At 39.3% G+C, this 17,843-nt stretch overlaps 1 protein-coding gene across 1 annotated transcript in view; it reads right to left on the reverse strand.

The window, feature by feature from the left end:
* ZNF704 (zinc finger protein 704) overlaps window positions 1-17,843 on the reverse strand; it is a 239,134-nt gene that overhangs the window by 61,564 nt on the left and 159,727 nt on the right. The window lies entirely within an intron of this gene.

The raw sequence follows: 17,843 nt of genomic DNA on the forward strand, positions 1-17,843 counted from the left end.
GTCTGGTGTGTGCAAAGTATTGCTCTAGGCAGATTTCCTTGCCCCCTACTTGTCAATGTTCTACATAAGGCTCTTGGAATGCCCACGTTCTGGGAAATAAGTGGAGGCATCTATCCTGCCCTCTGGAGAATTCTCATACACACACAACATTACTGGCTCTGCTTCCTGTGTTTTCATTTATTTTTTAACCATGTTACCAATATATGTTTCAGTCAATCCATATAGCTATTATTTGATGACAGATCAATTCAGACGGTCTTGTATCTAGAAAACAGTAATTCCATCATTCTTAAATTTGTTCCTAACAGTACCATCTAACCGCTATGAAATCAAACCTATTTGTGGAACACCCAAAGGCCGAACAATCGCACATTTAGCTATGTATACTCTGTGCACAGGGAACATGACTTCCCCAAGGGAATAACCAGGAGAAACTGATCTAGTGAGGAACACAATGAAAAGGTTACTGCTGGGCATAACAGCAGATCAGTAACATGGCTGGTTGGCTCCTGGCCAAGGCATATCCAGTTTCCTGTAACAAGAGGTGGATGAATACAGGTTTGCAATGCCAAGCAGGGCTTAGGCTAAAGCCAAGTGGGGTCTACAGTCCAGGCAAAGCATTGCAGCTACTATTTCACATTTCTTCTGAAAACAATATAAACGGCTTATAAGCTTAGGATGCTAGAATGAATAATGTAAGAAGCATCACTGAAAATGCTTATATAGCTATCAGGTATAAATAATAATTTCCATCGCTGCTGGTAATTTTTCACTCATTTAGGGTGTCATATTAGTGTAGCAGCTGTTTATAGGTGCACTTACTGTAACAGCATGTTGATTAAACCATGGTGAATTACCAATTCAATATATCTTCAATTGTGTGCCATTACAAAGTTCTAAGTATTTCAAATGCAAGCAGGCCCCTAGTTCAATGGTTACCTATCTGTCTTCTTTCCTTTTTTTTTTTTTTTTTGGAATCACCAAGAAGGCTTATAAATTTGCCTTTCTGCGTGCTTGAACCCATGAGCCTATGATAAAGAATTAACAAACATAGAGACTACAAAATCTGGATTTATATGAAATTTGATGACAAAATGATCCAATTAAAATGATTATAAAAATATGGAGGAAAAAAAGCCTTTTTGGTATGACATGACACTAACTCCATGAACGTTTCTTTTCTGACTTGGTATTTCAATGAAGTTTCATCCAACATAGACAGAAAACAGCACCTGCTGTCATTTGTAGGCAGGTAACCTTCTAGAAGTTCAGAGAGGGAGCAAAATAACAGCTGTTCTATCAGTCTGAGTCTGCTGAGGGGCAGTCACCAAGACAGGATGAGTTCTTTAAGCGACTTGCTGGGGAAGAAGCCTATGATGGATAGGGTGGAGGGGGCACCAGAGACTATAATGAAGCTGCATCTGGGGAGATGGGAGCTGACAGTGATCCTGATGACAGTGGCGGGTCTGATACTAGCAGCAGAAGCAATGGGAGTGAACAGTGGTGAACAGCAACAGTCTCGAGGACACTGGGACTAATGATGTTTTGGTCACCTACCATAAAGATGGAGAAATCCATTGTGAATGGCAGGTCAGGTGTAAAATCTGTATCTGGAAAGAAAAAATGTATATATACATGCACACAAGATTTTGTATATTGTTTCAGCAGGTTAATGGGTTCCTTGAAATTGATCCATAACCTCCAGTAGGTTAAAAACTCACTATATTAAGGGAACTTAAGGGAGGACCTGTGGAGCTTAAAATATATAGCCTGTCTTTAAATGGTCTTGTGTAATTGTTTTTTAAGGAGGATTCTCAGGGGTTATCAGAAACCAACATTTACTTATTCTGAGAGAAAGAGGGAGAGAGAGACACACACACAGAGAGAGAGAGAGAGAGAGAGAGAGAGAGAGAGAGAGAGAGAGATTGAGAGTGGGGGAGGGGCACAGAGAGAGGAAGGGAGAATCTCAAGGAGTCTTTGTGTTGTCAGCACAGAGCCCCACGTAGTACTCAATCTCACAAACTGTGAGATCGTGACCTGAGCCAAAATCAAGAGTTGGACGCTTAACCCACTGAGCCACCCAGATGCCCCCAAAATCACCAACTGTTGAGGCATGGATTCTTTTTTCCTTTTATGCTGATGAAATCAAAAGGGTGGGGCCACAGAACACTAAGTACATGACTTGACTTCTGCAAAATCAAATTATGCCTGATTCATCTATTATAATTCTTTGAAGAGATAAATATGCATGTGGGTGAAGGGGAAGCAGTGCATGGAGTGGCTCACTGCCCTCATCTATGCTGCTGTAGCACCTAGAAGGTTAGACCATGCATGCCTTCCAAACCAATTCAAATTGTGGCAGGAAATACACTGAAGACAATCCCTATAGTCTTCAAAAACGCCTTTAATAAGGTTCCATCTTACGTATTATTTGTTTAAAATGGAGTTATCATGGAATCGAGGGAGACTTGTCATGAATAAAGAACCAGTTTAGATAGAAAAAAAAAAGGTAGAAATGAATGGTTACTTCTTTGGAAGGACACATGTCAACAACTGAGTTCCTGTGAAACTGCCACTTAGGACCACTTTATAAATGATCCAGACAAGGCTACAGAAAAATTTCTGGGTTTGCTGATGATCATGATTTCTAATTGATAAGGATGGATTTCAGAAGATATTTTAAGAATGTGTTAAATAGCAATTGCTATCAAAATTACACCAGCATTCTGCACAGAGCTAGAACAAACAATCCTAAAATTTGTATGGAACCAGAAAGGACCCCGAATAGCCAAAGCAATCCTGAAAAAGAAAACCAAAGCTGGAGGTATCATAATTCCAGACTTCAAACTGATAACAAAGCTGTAATCATCAAGACAGTATGGTACTGGCACAAAAACAGACACATAGATCAACGGAACAGAATAGAGACCCGGAAATGGACCCACAAATGTATAGCCAACTAATCTTTGACAAAGCAGGAAAGAATAGCCAAAGGGAAAAAGTCAGTTTCTTCAGCAAATGGTGTTGGGAAAACTGGACAGCAACATACAGGAGAATAAACCTGGACTACTTTCTTATACCACACACAAAAATAAACTCAAAATGGATGAAAGACCTAAACATAATACAGGAAGTCATCAAAATCTTAGAGGAGAAAACAGGCAACAACTTCTTTGACTTTGGCCACAGCAATTTCTTACTTGACATGTCTCCAGAGGCAACAGAAACAAAAGCAAAAATGAACTATTGGGACCTCATCAAGATAAAAAGCTTCTGCACAGTGAAGGAAACAATCAGCAAAACTAAAAGGCAACCAATGGAATGGGAACAGATATTTGCAAATGACATATCAGATAAAGGGTTAGTATCCAACATCTATAAAGAACTTATCAATCAATATCCAAAAAATAATCAAGTGAAGAAATGGGCAAAAGACATGAGAAGCCACTTTTCCAAAGAAGACATCCAGATGATGAACAGACATATGAAAAAATGCTCAACATCACTCATCATCAGGGAAATACAAATCAAAACCACGAGATACCACCTCATACCCGTCAGAATGGCTAAAATTAACAACTCAGGCAACAACAGATGTTGGCGAGGATGTGGAGAAAGAGGAACACTTTTGCACTGCTGGTGGGGATGCAAACTGGTACAGCCACTGTGGAAAACAGTATGGGAGTTCCTCAAAAAATTAAAAATAGAATTACCCTATGACCCAGCAATTGTGCTACTAAATATTTATACAAAATAGAAAGTGCTCTTTCGAGGGGGCACATGCACCTCAATGTTTCTAGCAGCACTATCGACAATAGCCAAATTATGGAAGGAGCCCAAATGTCCATTGACAGATGAATGGATAAAGAAGATGTGGTATATATATATATATATATATATATATATATATATATATATGTATACACACACACACACACGTGTATATATATGTATATATACACGTGTGTGTGTGTATATACGTATATATATATATATGTATATACACACACAATGGAATATTAGCGATCAGAAAGAATGAAATCTTGCCATCTGCGACAATGTGGATGGAATTAGAGTGTGTTATGCTAAGCAAAATAAGTCAGAGAAAGACAAATACCATATGATTTCACTCATATATGGAATTAAGATACAAAACAGATGAGCATAAGGGAAAGGAAGCAAAAATAAGATAAAAACAGAGAGGGAGGCAAACCATAAGAGACTCTTAAATACAAAGAACAAACTGAGGGCTGCTGGTGGGGTGTTGGGTGGGGGGAAGGGATAAAGGGGTGAAGGGCATTAAGGAGGACACTTGTTGGGATGAACACTGGGTGTTATAGGTAAGTGATGAATCACTAAATTCTATTCCTGAAATTATTATTACACTCTATGTTAACTATCTTGGATTTAAATTTAAAAAAAAGGAATGTATTAAATAGACAAAAACATTGGTGCATTTTAATGTGAGCAAGTGCCAGGTAAGAGACGCTTTAAGGAAAAAAAGTATCACAAACTTCCAGGCATAAGAGATCCGAGAGATCAGTTACAATCAGAAGAGTTTCCTGGGATTAAATGATAGAATCCACTAATAGGAAAACTATCTCAGGGTCAGCCAGTCCAACGTGTCATCTGAAGCCAGTGGCTGCTTTTCACTGCATCCTTAGCCCATGAACACTGAGCCTTTGCTCTCCTAGTGAGGAACACATCATCCCTAAAGGGACCTCTTTCTTTTTCAGATAATTCAGTGTTTGAAAGCTGTCCTTTGTATTGAGGCACCACCAGCGTTTTCCTTAGGTACTTCAGGGTTCCAGGATGACAGAGGACAATTCTGATCCCTCTTCCACACAAATGTCACTCAAATTTGAAGGACACGAATGCTCCCTGTAAATCTTTTTTAATTGGGTTAAACATTCCATATATTTTCTATGTTTTATCCATAACAGTCTACGTGTCCTAATTATCCCAGCTGTTTTTCTATTGGTGAGCTAACTTCTTATTTGCTTCTGTCTTATGCCCAGGACTTAATTTAGTATTTTAGGCATGATGTGATCAGGGCTCTATGAAAGGAGAGCTGGTTCTGGGGGACTTTTTTTTTTTTTAACAGCTTTATTTAGGTATAATATATAAATCATAAAACTTATGCTTTTACAGTGTATGATTCAGTGGTTTTTAGTATATCTGCAGAGTTATACCACCACCACTTCTAGAATATTTGCATCATCCCTAAAAGAAATTCTGTACCCATTAGCAGTCACTACCTATTCCTCATCCTCTGGCAACCACTAATCTACTTTCTGTCTCTACGGATTTGCCTATTTTGGACATTTCATCAATGGGCTGACACAATATGTAATCTTTTGTGACTAGTTTCTTTTACTTAGCATAATGTTTTCAAGGTTTATTAATGTTGTACATGTACCAGAACTTCAGTTCTCTTTATTGATGAATAATATCATTCATGAATAAAGAGAAACGAGATAATCCATGGCATGGATATATCACATTTTCTTTATCAGCTGACGGCCATTTGGGTTGTTTCCACTTTTCTTGGGTATTATGAATAATGTTTTTATGAATATTCATATACAAGTTTTGTGTGGCCATGTGTTTTCATTTCTCTTGGGTATATGCTTAGGAGGAGGATTTGCTGGGTCATATGGAAACTCCATGCTTAAACTTTTGAGGAACTGAAAATTGTTTCCCACAGATTCTGCAACATTTTATGAGTCTACCAGTTATGTATAAAGGTTCCAATTCTTCCACATCCTCTACAACACTTGTTATTTTGATAACGGCCATCTTTTTGGTCATAGTCATGATGGTGTGTGTGAAATCACTTTGATTTGTATTGCCCTAAAGACTACTGATGTTAAGCATCGTTATATGCTTATTTTCCATTTGCATATCTTCTTTGTAAAAATGTCTATTCAACTGCTTTCTCCTTTTTAATTTTTTTGTATTGTTTATTATTGTGTATAAGCGTTTTAATATATTCTGGATAATGGGCCCTTATCTGATATAGGATTTGCAAATATTTCTCCATTCGATGGGCTGTTTTCACTTTCCTGATAGTGTCCTTTGCAGCATGAAAGATTTTAACTTTGATGAAGCTCAGTATCATCTAAGAAATCATTGCCTAGGGGCGCCTGGGTGGCGCAGTCGGTTAAGCGTCCGACTTCAGCCAGGTCACGATCTCGCGGTCCATGAGTTCGAGCCCCGCGTCAGGCTCTGGGCTGATGGCTCGGAGCCTGGAGCCTGTTTCCGATTCTGTGTCTCCCTCTCTCTCTCTGCCCCTCCCCCGTTCATGCTCTGTCTCTCTCTGTCCCAAAAATAAATAAAAAAACTTTGAAAAAAAAATTTAAAAAAAAAAAAAAAAAAAAAAAAAAAAAAAAAAAAAGAAATCATTGCCTAATGCAAGGTTATGAACTTTATGCTTATGTTTTCTTCTAAGAGTTTTTTTTTTTTTTTTTAATAGTTTTACCTCTTACATTTAGGTCTTTGATCAATTTTTAGTCAATATTTTGTATGGTTCAGATGGCAGTCTGGCTTCATTTTTGTGCATTTGAATATCCAATTGTTTGAGCACCATTTCTTAAAAAGATAATTCTTGAATTATCTTGGCCCCCTTTGTTCAATGGACTGTAAAGGGGAGACTCACTTCTAGTAATGATAATAGACATTTGCTCTTCATTCTGTTGACTCATACTGAGTTTACTGTCAACTAAATCCTCTGTTTCATAGGTGTTGCTGTTAAGCCAATTCTCCTACGTCCTGACCCTGTGCAGATAGTAACTGTCAACCAGGTAATAGACTTCATCTTTGTTGCTCTTAAATGTCACCTTTTTCAGGCCATTCCACTAAATTGAGAGCTTTAGGATGTAGAGTCTGATGTCTCTTCTAGGTTCATATCATCTACATCATCAATTTTTCAGCTCAGTCATAGAATATTTAATAAACTTCATATCAGGCAACTGGTCTAGGAATTGGTGAATAAGACAAGGCACCTGCCTTTTTGGAGGAGGCATAGAGAAGACAGATAATACAGAAGTAAGCTAATAATTTCAAGTAGTGAGGTTCTTCAGTAATGAGTCATTTAGGAGAATCCCTTTAATCTGTAATTTCTTTTAGTTGCAATTATGTCTTCACTGTCATCTTAGAAGCCGGTCATGTCTCAGTGTCATTGCTGAAGATTTATTTCAGTGAGTGCTATACTTTGAGAAGTGCCCTGCTAGTATCTGATGCTGATGTCAACGAGAACACCTTCTTTGGTACTACTCAAAAAGCTACACCACAGGGATGGTTGCACCTCAAGCTCACCCAACACAGTCTTGCTTTGGGCTCTGGAAGAACACATTGCAATCCAAAAAGGACTCCTTCAACTTGTTATACTTGAGAGGGTCTGCTAACACTGCTGCCACTTTTTTCCTAGATAAATAATACCAGCTGTATGAGGTTCTCATCTCAAATTCTTCCACTAGCAGCTGCATCAGGATACGCATGTTCTTCCTCTCTGTGAAGACTGCCGTCTTGCAGGAAGTTTGTAGAGTCAAAGGAGAACAGTATTTGACTTGGGAGGAAGTTCTACTGAAGCTTATGAAAATGAAATGTACCAGAGGGAAAATCTTTTCCTGAACCTCTATCACCTTTTATGAGATGAAATTCTATCAAAACTGAAGAAAAGCAGCCTTATCTCCAGCACTAAAAACAGTGCCTGACATGTCCTAAACATATTTGTTGAATGAACGAGTAAATCAAGGAAAAATTCTGCATGGTTCAAAACTTTGACCTCTTCTGTAGGTTATTTTGTCCATGAGACTTAAAAAAAATTTTTTTTAACGTTTATTTATTTTTGAGAGAGAGTATGAGTGGAGGAGGGGCAGAGAGAGAGAGAGACATAGAATCCGAAGCAGGCTCCAGGCTCTGACTTGTCAGCACAGAGCCTGACATGGGGCTTGAACTCACCAACCATGAGATCATGACCTGAGCCAAATTTGGAAGCTTCACTGACTAAGCCACCCAGGCACTCCTGTCCGTGAGATTTTTTTAAATGTTCATCCGAGGATCAAACTTTCTGGGTTATTGTTGTTGTTGTTCATTTTTTTTTTTTTTTTTAAATCCTTCTTGGTCAATGAACCATTGACTGCTCCCAAGGCTGGAAGGAGGTATTAGTGACTACCCGGAAGCTTCTGGTACCTGTAGACACTCTCACTCTGTAAGACTATTGGACACTCCTAAGGATCTCCTCTGAAAAGTTTCCTCTGCATGCCTTTGATCCTTTTCTTCCTGGCTTGACATATTTACCTCAGCAGTTTTCTTTGAGAAAAGAGAGCTCTCCAACTATTGGTTTCCATTTGATTGATAAGTCATCTCAGAACTGCAATTTTAGTAGCATACAGTTCCCCTTATAGGTCTTCTAAAGGGGATGGTAGCAGAAAGCTGATAGGGCTGGACTGTGATATTTCAGTATAAATATCTTGTTAAATACAAAGTCTCTCTATTGCCACTGATCTTTCTTGTCTGCCATTTTACTTCTATGCACACAAGGAAAAGCCAGATTTAATATTCATCATCTCAACCGATTCCATGGAAACAATAGTGATTTCTAAGATGAAAAAGAATTATAGATGCATACTGATCATATTTCTTGGCTGCAAAAACCAAAATTCTGACTCATCAAATTAAATGACTCATTAAAATACAGACCAAATACATATCCTCTGAATTCAGGTACTGATGTCTATCAGATGGAAAAGGAATGAGATATTATTGCAAAAGAATAATTTACTACCCTGTTCTCATGGGCAGAAATATAGGATGTATTTCTAGGATCACTATTAATTTACTAAGCCCATACAAGATGTGAATTAAATTGCCCTTGTCCTTTGTTTTCAATAAGACTATCTAAGATGCAAGTTTTTATGTTCCCAACGTGAGCATTTTATTCTTTCTCTTGTGAGAGGGGCACTGAGACCCAATAGAAGGGCCCCACAAGCTTCAGAACCTTTTCCAGAGAGCAAGCACTTTGGATGACATCCACTGGCCGCAACTCATTTATGGGAATGATTTTGGTATTTGGATTAGAGTGGCTTACTCCTAGATCCTCTGTTCTGTGGCCTACAATTTCTGTTTTGGGTATATGAGGTTATGGAAGAGCAGGAGGCCCAAGTGAGGGAGTGAGGCCACAGGTGACTCCACTCCCATCTTCCAGAGACTTCCTGCATTCCTCAAACCTTCCTGCACATTGGACTCTGTTGGAAAAATTTTAACAGTAATATAGATGCCCAGCTCCACTCCTTATTAATTAAATCATAATCTCTGGGGTGGGCCTGGGGCATTGATATTTTTAAAACTTCCAAGGAAACTCTAGTGAATGGCCTGGGTTAAGAACTGAGTCTATTTTGGAGCTTGACAGATGAAGAACTCCTCATGACAAGAAACTGGGACTTCTACTGCCTCCTTTCAGAGGGCCTCTTTTGATATCATCTGATTTCTTTTATCTTACATTATAAACACTAGGAATATGGGCATTAAACCAAGTCACATGACATATTGGAATTATGGGAGTTTAATTTCAAAGGTGTTGGTGCTTATAGGTTAAGTAACTTTAGGATTCTTTCCAACACTTAAAAGATCCATATCCTACTGCCCAGTCTGCTTTCTTTTTTTTTTTTTTTTAATTTTTTTTAACACTTATCTACTTCTGAGAGAGAGAGCGCGCGTGTGTGTGCACGCACGCAAGTGTGGGGGCAGAGCACAGAGAGGGAGACACAGAATCCAAAGCAGGTTCCGGGCTCTGAGCTGTCAGCACAGAGCCCAACGAGGGGCTCAAACTCACTAATTGTGAGATCATGACCTGAGCCCAAGTTGTACACTTAAAAGACTGAGCCACCTAGGTGCCCTGCCAAGCCTGCTTTCTAAAATATTTCTTTTCCTTCAAGTGTTAAAGGAAATCAGGTCGCTTAAAAAGAAATCAACAATTCACAGAAGGACTTAGTTCATCCGAGACCCCCCTCTATCTTTGAATCACCCAAAGACATCTTCCCTTAGTCTTCTAGCATCTGGAGCCAAAGTATTCAGGACGGCATTTACCATTCTTAAGCGCTGTAACTGATACTGATTGCTCACAGGAAACTTACTATGTCAGGACCTAATCCACAGAAGAAGTTTTTGGACAGATGTTTAATTGCATGTCCAGAAAGCTGCTACTAATTCATTTTGAGTCATTTAAACTGTTTTTGTTCATAATAAAGAAATTTCAAGCAAAACAGTTATATTTTTGGCATTCATCTCTGTTCTGTATCCTTAAGTTTGCATGTCTGTTGCTAAAATCTGAACACAAGAACTCAAGAGTCTATTCAAACCGGGATTATAATATTCATCAGTTTTATCTACTAAAGGAGCTTTCTATTAGATTCTACATGGAAGGCATGTGCTGTCAGGAACAATACCTAAGTCCCAGATCATCAAGATTTATTACTTGCTGTTATTCACTGTCAGCTTCTTCTGTTGGTTTTGGTTTATCTGCCTCAGGGAAAACTAAGAAAGGCCAATTAAAACACTGCTTAAACTTTATCACACTTCCAGTTTTAAGTTGCAAAGGCATTCCATACTCTTTAAATAACTCCAGGAGTTAAAGCTTCTCTTAAGACTTTTAGCTAATATAAAAGCTTTATCGACAAGGAAAGGTTTAAGTAGAAAATATACGTGTGAAATGTCCGACTATGGTCCTCCTATCATTCCATAATTCTTGTATTAACAGCAGTGCTATTGTTACTTATCGTGAGATGGCATCCAAATATTTCATTGCTCTGTCAATACCATTCATGGACACAGCACCACTTATTCATTTAATTATTTCTTGGGTAAATATGTATTGGATCCTACTATGTGCGACTCTGTGCCAGGCACTCGAGGACACAATGGAAAAAACCGGACAGCAGAACTCATGAGACATAAACTTTAGCAGGAGGATGGAGTGGAACAGAGACTTTATAGGCTACACAACTGGGTTATAGTTTTTGTTCTGCTACTTACTCTGTAACTCAGCTTCTTCCCTCCCTGTATCCACGCCCTTCACAAAGTGAAGGAGGGTGAGAGTCATGCAGAGCAAACCTGAACTCAACCCTGCAGTTTGAAGAGCAGCCCTGCCAAAGCTAGTCTAGACCAGCTGACCCCCAGCCAGCCTGCGTATGAAGGAGTGAAAACAGATAACTGTTGCTTAAGCCGTTGACATGGGAATGGTTTGCCCCTCAGCCTTGCTGTGATGACAGTTAACGAAATAGTGTTTGTGCACGTTTGTACCTTTGTTTTCCATGTACACAGGCCTGTTCCTTCTAGAGGACAGCAGCCACACTGTCTTGATCTTTGTGCTCTTTAGTGATTGAGTCTATTTCTTGCACAGAGTGGGCACTCTCTACATTTTTGTTGGTTTCAATCAGACAACAAACGATTTACAAAGGTTTCAAATCAACAGAGGGAGCCACTGGTTAGTGACGTCTTGATTATCATCAAAGACTACCCAGGGTGCTCCCCATGGCAGGACCAAAACAGTTTGACAAGCTTCCATGGCATGCTTCCAGGAAAGATCAAACTGACAATAACTACTGATCAGTATACAAATAACTATTAGTTGCTAGGCCAATAACGGCAGGGTTATCCTTTTCAAAATGTGACACAGGTCAATTATCACAAAGCTTGAAGGAGCTAGGACAAAGAAACTCCTACTTGCCTTCTAAACAGCAGATTTGGGGGGGTCTCTGACATATACTCAAAAGGTTTCTTGCTTCTACAAATCTTCTTGGGAGGTATTTTCTTTCTTTTCACCAAGGATTTGGGCCAGTTCATGGCTGTTTAACTTAAAAGAGGTTTGTTTATCACTCTGTTTTTAGGGAATGTGTTAGAAGCTGAAAGCAGGTCACTGTTGCAGCTGATAGAAGTAGGTTACTGAGTACATGAGAAATGAGCAGACTCCATATTGAGAAGTGGGTCCGCCTTCCAGCCCAGTCTGGCTTCCACATAACCAACTGTGTGACCTTAGGAAATCACTTAGCTTACTTGACATGGAAGGAGCTAATATTGATAGGATGTAGTCAATCAGTCTACACACATTGTTTCCTTTCATCCTCACAGTAATACCATGGGAAAAGTGAGAAGATTTAAAGGTGTCGATTTGTCCAAGGTCACATAGCTATTACATGGCAAAGCCAGGGTTTGAATTCATCTGAAATCCATGCTTTTCCCAGGACCCCAGTGCCTCCCCTTGGTGATTCCGGCTGCCTTTCCCCATCACCCAGCTGTGACTCCTTGAATATCTAACACATCCCAGGTTGAGTTTAAGGTTGACAAGCCCCCTGTATGAGGAGATTTATATTTCTGTGTCCCACCTCCATTTTGAGTCAGGTTTTCAGCCCAAGCTGCCAAGCCACTTCTGCTTTTCTTCCTTTTTCCTCCTACCTATTCTCCAAGTTTCACAGCCTAGGCCATGCAGGTTTTGAGAGAACTTCCAAACTTCCTTTTTACAAACGTTTAGCATAGGAAATGCTAATGTAGGAGGTGAATTTTCAAGACTAGTTTACAGAGCAAATCTCTGTGTTGTAGCCATAGGAATTTCCTGTGGCTTCTTCCTGTACTAGTCCAGAACGTTCCATTTCAGGTGCCAGTATGGAGGAGGCTAAGTACCTGGGTAAGGAAGGGAGTCCTTCCCCTGCTGCGTGTGTTCTTTCCCCTTTAGCAGTAGCAGGGACAGTAAGAGCTGCCAAAGCCAGGTGAGGTGAGGGCACCAAGAGCAAGCTCCTCAGATTCTCCTCAGTGGTAAAGTAGAAATAGCAGGAAGGGCTGTTTTAAGGGCCCCGCTTTCTCAGCCAGAAGGGAAAACTTAAAAGCTGGAACCAAAGCCCTGGTGTTACGCGTTGAGAAGGTTAACCAGCAACTGCCCTTTGGTTCCTTTGGTTCCCCTCATCAATCTCAGTCATGCGGCCAGTCAACAAGGGAGTCAGTCATCAGTCAGCCAACCAGGCAGTCAGCCTCCCCTGGGCCAGGCGGAGGTCAAGCATTTACAACACAAAGGCTGATTTGCAATGGCTCCTCTACTAGGTCTTGCCTGGGCACCGTTCAGGCAGTGTGTCCAGCATCCCTCTTGTGTTGCTTATCCCCCTGTTACAGTGATTGTGGCTCAGCTGCTTCCACCTCTTCTAGACGAAGTCTCTGTGAGGGAGGAAGCACTTTCTTTTTTGCTCCTTGCTTTATATAGAGCCTAACGCAGAGTCTGGCCTGAGGTAATGCTTGAACAGAGATTTGCAAATTAAGTGTTAAATCTTGAGAAAACTAATTTTACTTTGGAATGCTGTGTTAACTTTAAGGAAATGGAAAGAGGAAGAAGCTTGAGATTCCTTTATATGAAAAGGAAGGAAAATGCAGATGTCACAGCCTGAATAGCTTAGACATGCTAAGCGAAAGCAAGGAATTGGGGAGGGCATGGAAGATTGGCAGAAAAGGATGGAAGTGGCCACAGATGCTTTGTATTAGAAGCTGCACAGGGGTTTGTCTGTTTCATTACAATATATGGATATTTACACTGTTAGCCATACTCCATGATGTACCTGAAAGTATTCTGAAAATTCTTCTCCAAAGGCATACTAAGATGACAGAAATAGATAATTGGTTAGAAATGAGAAGAACTTGTTCAGAACTGCTTAAAACTTTTTAATATCCACTTTTTACCATGTATACGATGACTTATTATGTTTTTGTAACCAAACTGATGAAGCAGATTTTGGACACTAAAAGATGCCCTGCATCATTCCCGACTTAGAGTTTCTAAGACTATTATTATCATTTAGCATTTACATTCCAGGGGAAGAACTCTTAACATGCTTGCTTGATCAGTTAATCAAAAGGGCTTATTAAAGAGAAAAATCATAAAAAGGCTAAATATGGACCTTACAGGTCCATATTTATTTAATCAAGATCTTTGAGTAAAAGCTTACTTATTAAGAATATAGACTCTGGTGTAAAACTGCTTGGTGTGTCACTTATTAGCCATGTGATCTCAAGCACGTTATTTCCTCTCCATCTCAATTTCCTCATCTGTAAAATGGGAATGAAAAGTTATGTACCTCTTGGGGCTGTTGTGAGGATTAGCTAGCAAGTGAAAACAAATTAAAAACAAAAAAGGACAGGTCCTGGTACACAGTGACCTCTTAATAAGTGTTCATTATTGTTGCATAAACCATGAATTATATAAAATATTTAGTTATGATTTAAAGTGAAGCAAGAGGGGTGCCTGGGTGGCTCAGCTGGTTGAGAGTCCAACTCTTGATTTTGGCTCAGGTCACGATCCCAGGGTTGTGGGATCAAGCCCTGTGTTGGGCTCTGACCTGAGCCTGCTTAAGATTTCCTCTCTCTCTCTCTCTCTCTCTCTCACTCTCACTCTCACTCTCTCCCTCCCTCCCTCCCACCCTCTGCCTCTCCCCCAGCCCACTTGCATGCCTGCACTCTCTAAAATTAAAAAAAGTGAAACAAGAATTTAAAGACATTTACCAAGCGAGAGGAGTGCAAAATTTAAAGATTTTTCCAGTTTTTTTATAACGTTTTATAGCACCTACGGTGTCCTCAATTGTTAAAGCAAATTGCCTTTTTCAAAGCAATTAACCAAGTTTTTATATTTTATAATTCATTATTGCACTCTTTTCAACGTGCATGTACACTTTCTACAACTGATCTGAGAATATATTTGCTGCTGGGAAGAGTGGATTTTCTTTGTCCACATCTCCAAACTGCCCTCTCTTACTTTATGTAAAAAAAGACAACCTTTCACCCTTCTTTCTATAAATTACCCATGTGACAAGAGCTCCAGGCTGGCAATGAGGAGTCAATTAGCAAAATGAGTGTTGGTGTCATTAAAAAAAAAAAAAAAAAAAAAAAAAAAAAAGAATGACCCTGGGTACTAGATGAAAAAAAATTCTTTTGAAATTCAAGTGATCTCTAACTCTTTGGTTTGAAGAAAATGAAGGAAAACCTAGTCAAATTAGGTCATTAAAAATAGTTTTTGCTGCTATGGAACTATGTGATTTTTGGCATTTCAGCTCTTGAAAACAGTTCAGATAATTGAGTGAAACTGATATAATACAACTCCTTCCATTCCTGTCTAACCATCCATGTGTACAAGTTTTTTTCAGTGCTCACATTAAAAATGATAAGTAGGAGTAACATTAAACTGAATATGTCTCATTCTAGTAATATGTAAAATTTACTCACAGATGAACAAATTAAAAAAAATCTTCAATACCATTAAGAGATGTGATTTTAAATTTAATTTTATTTATTTAATGTTTCATGTTTTTATTTAGATTCTAGTTAGTTAACATGATTCATCACTTACATATAACATCCAGTGCTCAACACAAGTGCCCTCCTTAATACCCATCACCCATTTAGCCCATTCCCCACCCACCTCCCCTCCAGCAACCTTCAGTTTGTTCTCTAGAGTTAAGAGTCTCTTTTCAGCATTGCTCCTCATCAGGGAAATGCAAATCAAAACCACACTCAGATATCACCTCACACCAGTCAGAGTGGCCAAAATGAACAAATCAGGAGACTATACATGCTGGAGAGGATGTGGCGAAACGGGAACCCTCTTGCACTGTTGGTGGGAATGCAAACTGGTGCAGCCACTCTGGAAAACAGTGTGGAGGTTCCTCAAAAAATTAAAAATAGATCTACCCTATGACCCAGCAATAGCACTGCTAGGAATTTACCCAAGGGATACAGGAGTACTGATGCATAGGGGCACTTGTACCCCAATGTTTATAGCAGCACTCTCAACAATAGCCAAATGATGGAAAGAGCCTAAATGTCCATCAACTGATGAATGGATAAAGAAATTGTGGTTTATATACGCAATGGAGTACTATGTGGCAATGAGAAAGAATGAAATATGGCCCTTTGTAGCAACGTGGATGGAACTGGAGAGTGTGATGCTAAGTGAAATAAGCCATACAGAGAAAGACAGATACCATATGGTTTCACTCTTATGTGGATCCTGAGAAACTTAACAGAAACCCATTGGGGAGGGGAAGGAAAAAAAAAAAAAGAGGTTAGAGTGGGAGAGAGCCAAAGCATAAGAGACTCTTAAAAACTGAGAACAAACTGAGGGTTGATGGGGGGGTAGGAGGGAGGGGGGGTAGGTGATGGGTATTGAAGAGGGCATCTTTTGGGATGAGCACTGGGTGTTGTATGGAAACCAATTTGACAATAAATATCATATATTAAAAAAAAAAAGAGTCTCTTTTATGGTTTGCCTCCCTCTTTTTTTTTTCTTTCCCCTATGTTCATCTTTTTTGTTTCTTAAATTCCACATGAATGAAATCATATGGTATTTGTCTTTGTCTGATTTCTTTCATTTATTTTTAAATGTTTATTTATTTTGAGAGAGCATAAGTGTGCATGAGCGGGGAGGGGCAGAGAGACAGGAAGAAAGGGACTCCTAAACAGGCTCCACACTGTCCGAACAGAGCATGACATGGGGCTCAGTCTCACGAACTGTGAGATCATAACCTGACTCGAAATCAAGAGTCGGACACTCAACCAAACTGAGCCACCCAGGTGCCCCTTTGATTTATTTCACTTAGCTTAATACACTCTAGCTCCATCCACATTGTGCAAATGGCAAGATTTCATTCTTTTTGATGGTTGAGTAATATTCGTGTGTGTGTGTGTGTGTGTGTGTGTGTGTGTGTGTGTACACATATACCACATCTTTATCCATTCATCAGTTGATGGACATTTGAGCTCTTTCCATAATTTGGCTATTGTTGATAATGCTGCTATAAAAATAAGGGTGCATGTGCCCCTTCAAATCAGTATTTTTATATCCTTTGGGTAAATATATACTAGTACAATTGCTGGATCATAGGGTAGTTCTTTTTTAACTTTTTGAGGAACCTCCATACTGATTTTCAGAGTGGCTGCACCTGTTTGCATTCCTACCAGCAGCGCAAAAGAGATCCCCTTTCTCTGCATCCTCACCAGCATCTGTTGTTTCCTGAGTTGTTAATTGTAGCTATTCTGACAGGTGTGAGATGGTATCTCCTTGTGGTTTTGATTTGTATTTCCCTGATAATAAGTGATGTTGAGCATCTTTTCATGTGTCTGCTAGTCGTCTGGATGTCTTCTTTTAAAAAATGTCTATTCATGTCTTCTACCCATTCCTTAACTGGATCATTTGATTTTTAGTGTCAGGTTTGGTAAGTTCTTTATAGATTTTGGATACTAACCCTTTATCAGATATGTCATTTGCACGTATCTTCTCTCATTCCATAGATTGTCTTTTAGTTTTGTTGATTGTTTCCTTCACTGTGCAGAAGCTTTTTATCTTGATGAGGTCCCAATGGTTCATTTTGGCTTTTGTTTCCCTTACCTCTCACTGTGTGTCTAATAAGAAGCTGCTCTGGCTTATGTGAAAGAGGTTGTTGCCTGTGTTCTCCTCTAGGATTTTGAGGGTTTCCTGCCAGACATTTAGGTCTTTAACCCATTTTGAATTTGTTTTTGTGTCTGGTGTAAGAAAGTGGTCCAGGTTCATTTTTCTGCATGTTGCCGTACAGTTTTCCCAACACTGTTTGTTGAAGAGACAGTCTCTTTTCCATTGGATATTCTTTCCTGCTTTGTCGAAGATGAGTTGACCATATAGTTGTGGGTCCATTTCTGGGTTTTCTATTCTGTTCCACTGATCTATGTGTCTGTTTTTGTGCCAGTACCATACTGTCTTGATGACTGCAGCTTTGTAATACAGCTTAAAGTACAGAATTGTGATGTCTTCAGTTTTGCTTTTCTTTTTCAAGATTGCT

This window comes from Neofelis nebulosa, chromosome 14, assembly GCF_028018385.1.
Source record: "Neofelis nebulosa isolate mNeoNeb1 chromosome 14, mNeoNeb1.pri, whole genome shotgun sequence".
Lineage (NCBI taxonomy): Eukaryota > Metazoa > Chordata > Mammalia > Carnivora > Felidae > Neofelis > Neofelis nebulosa.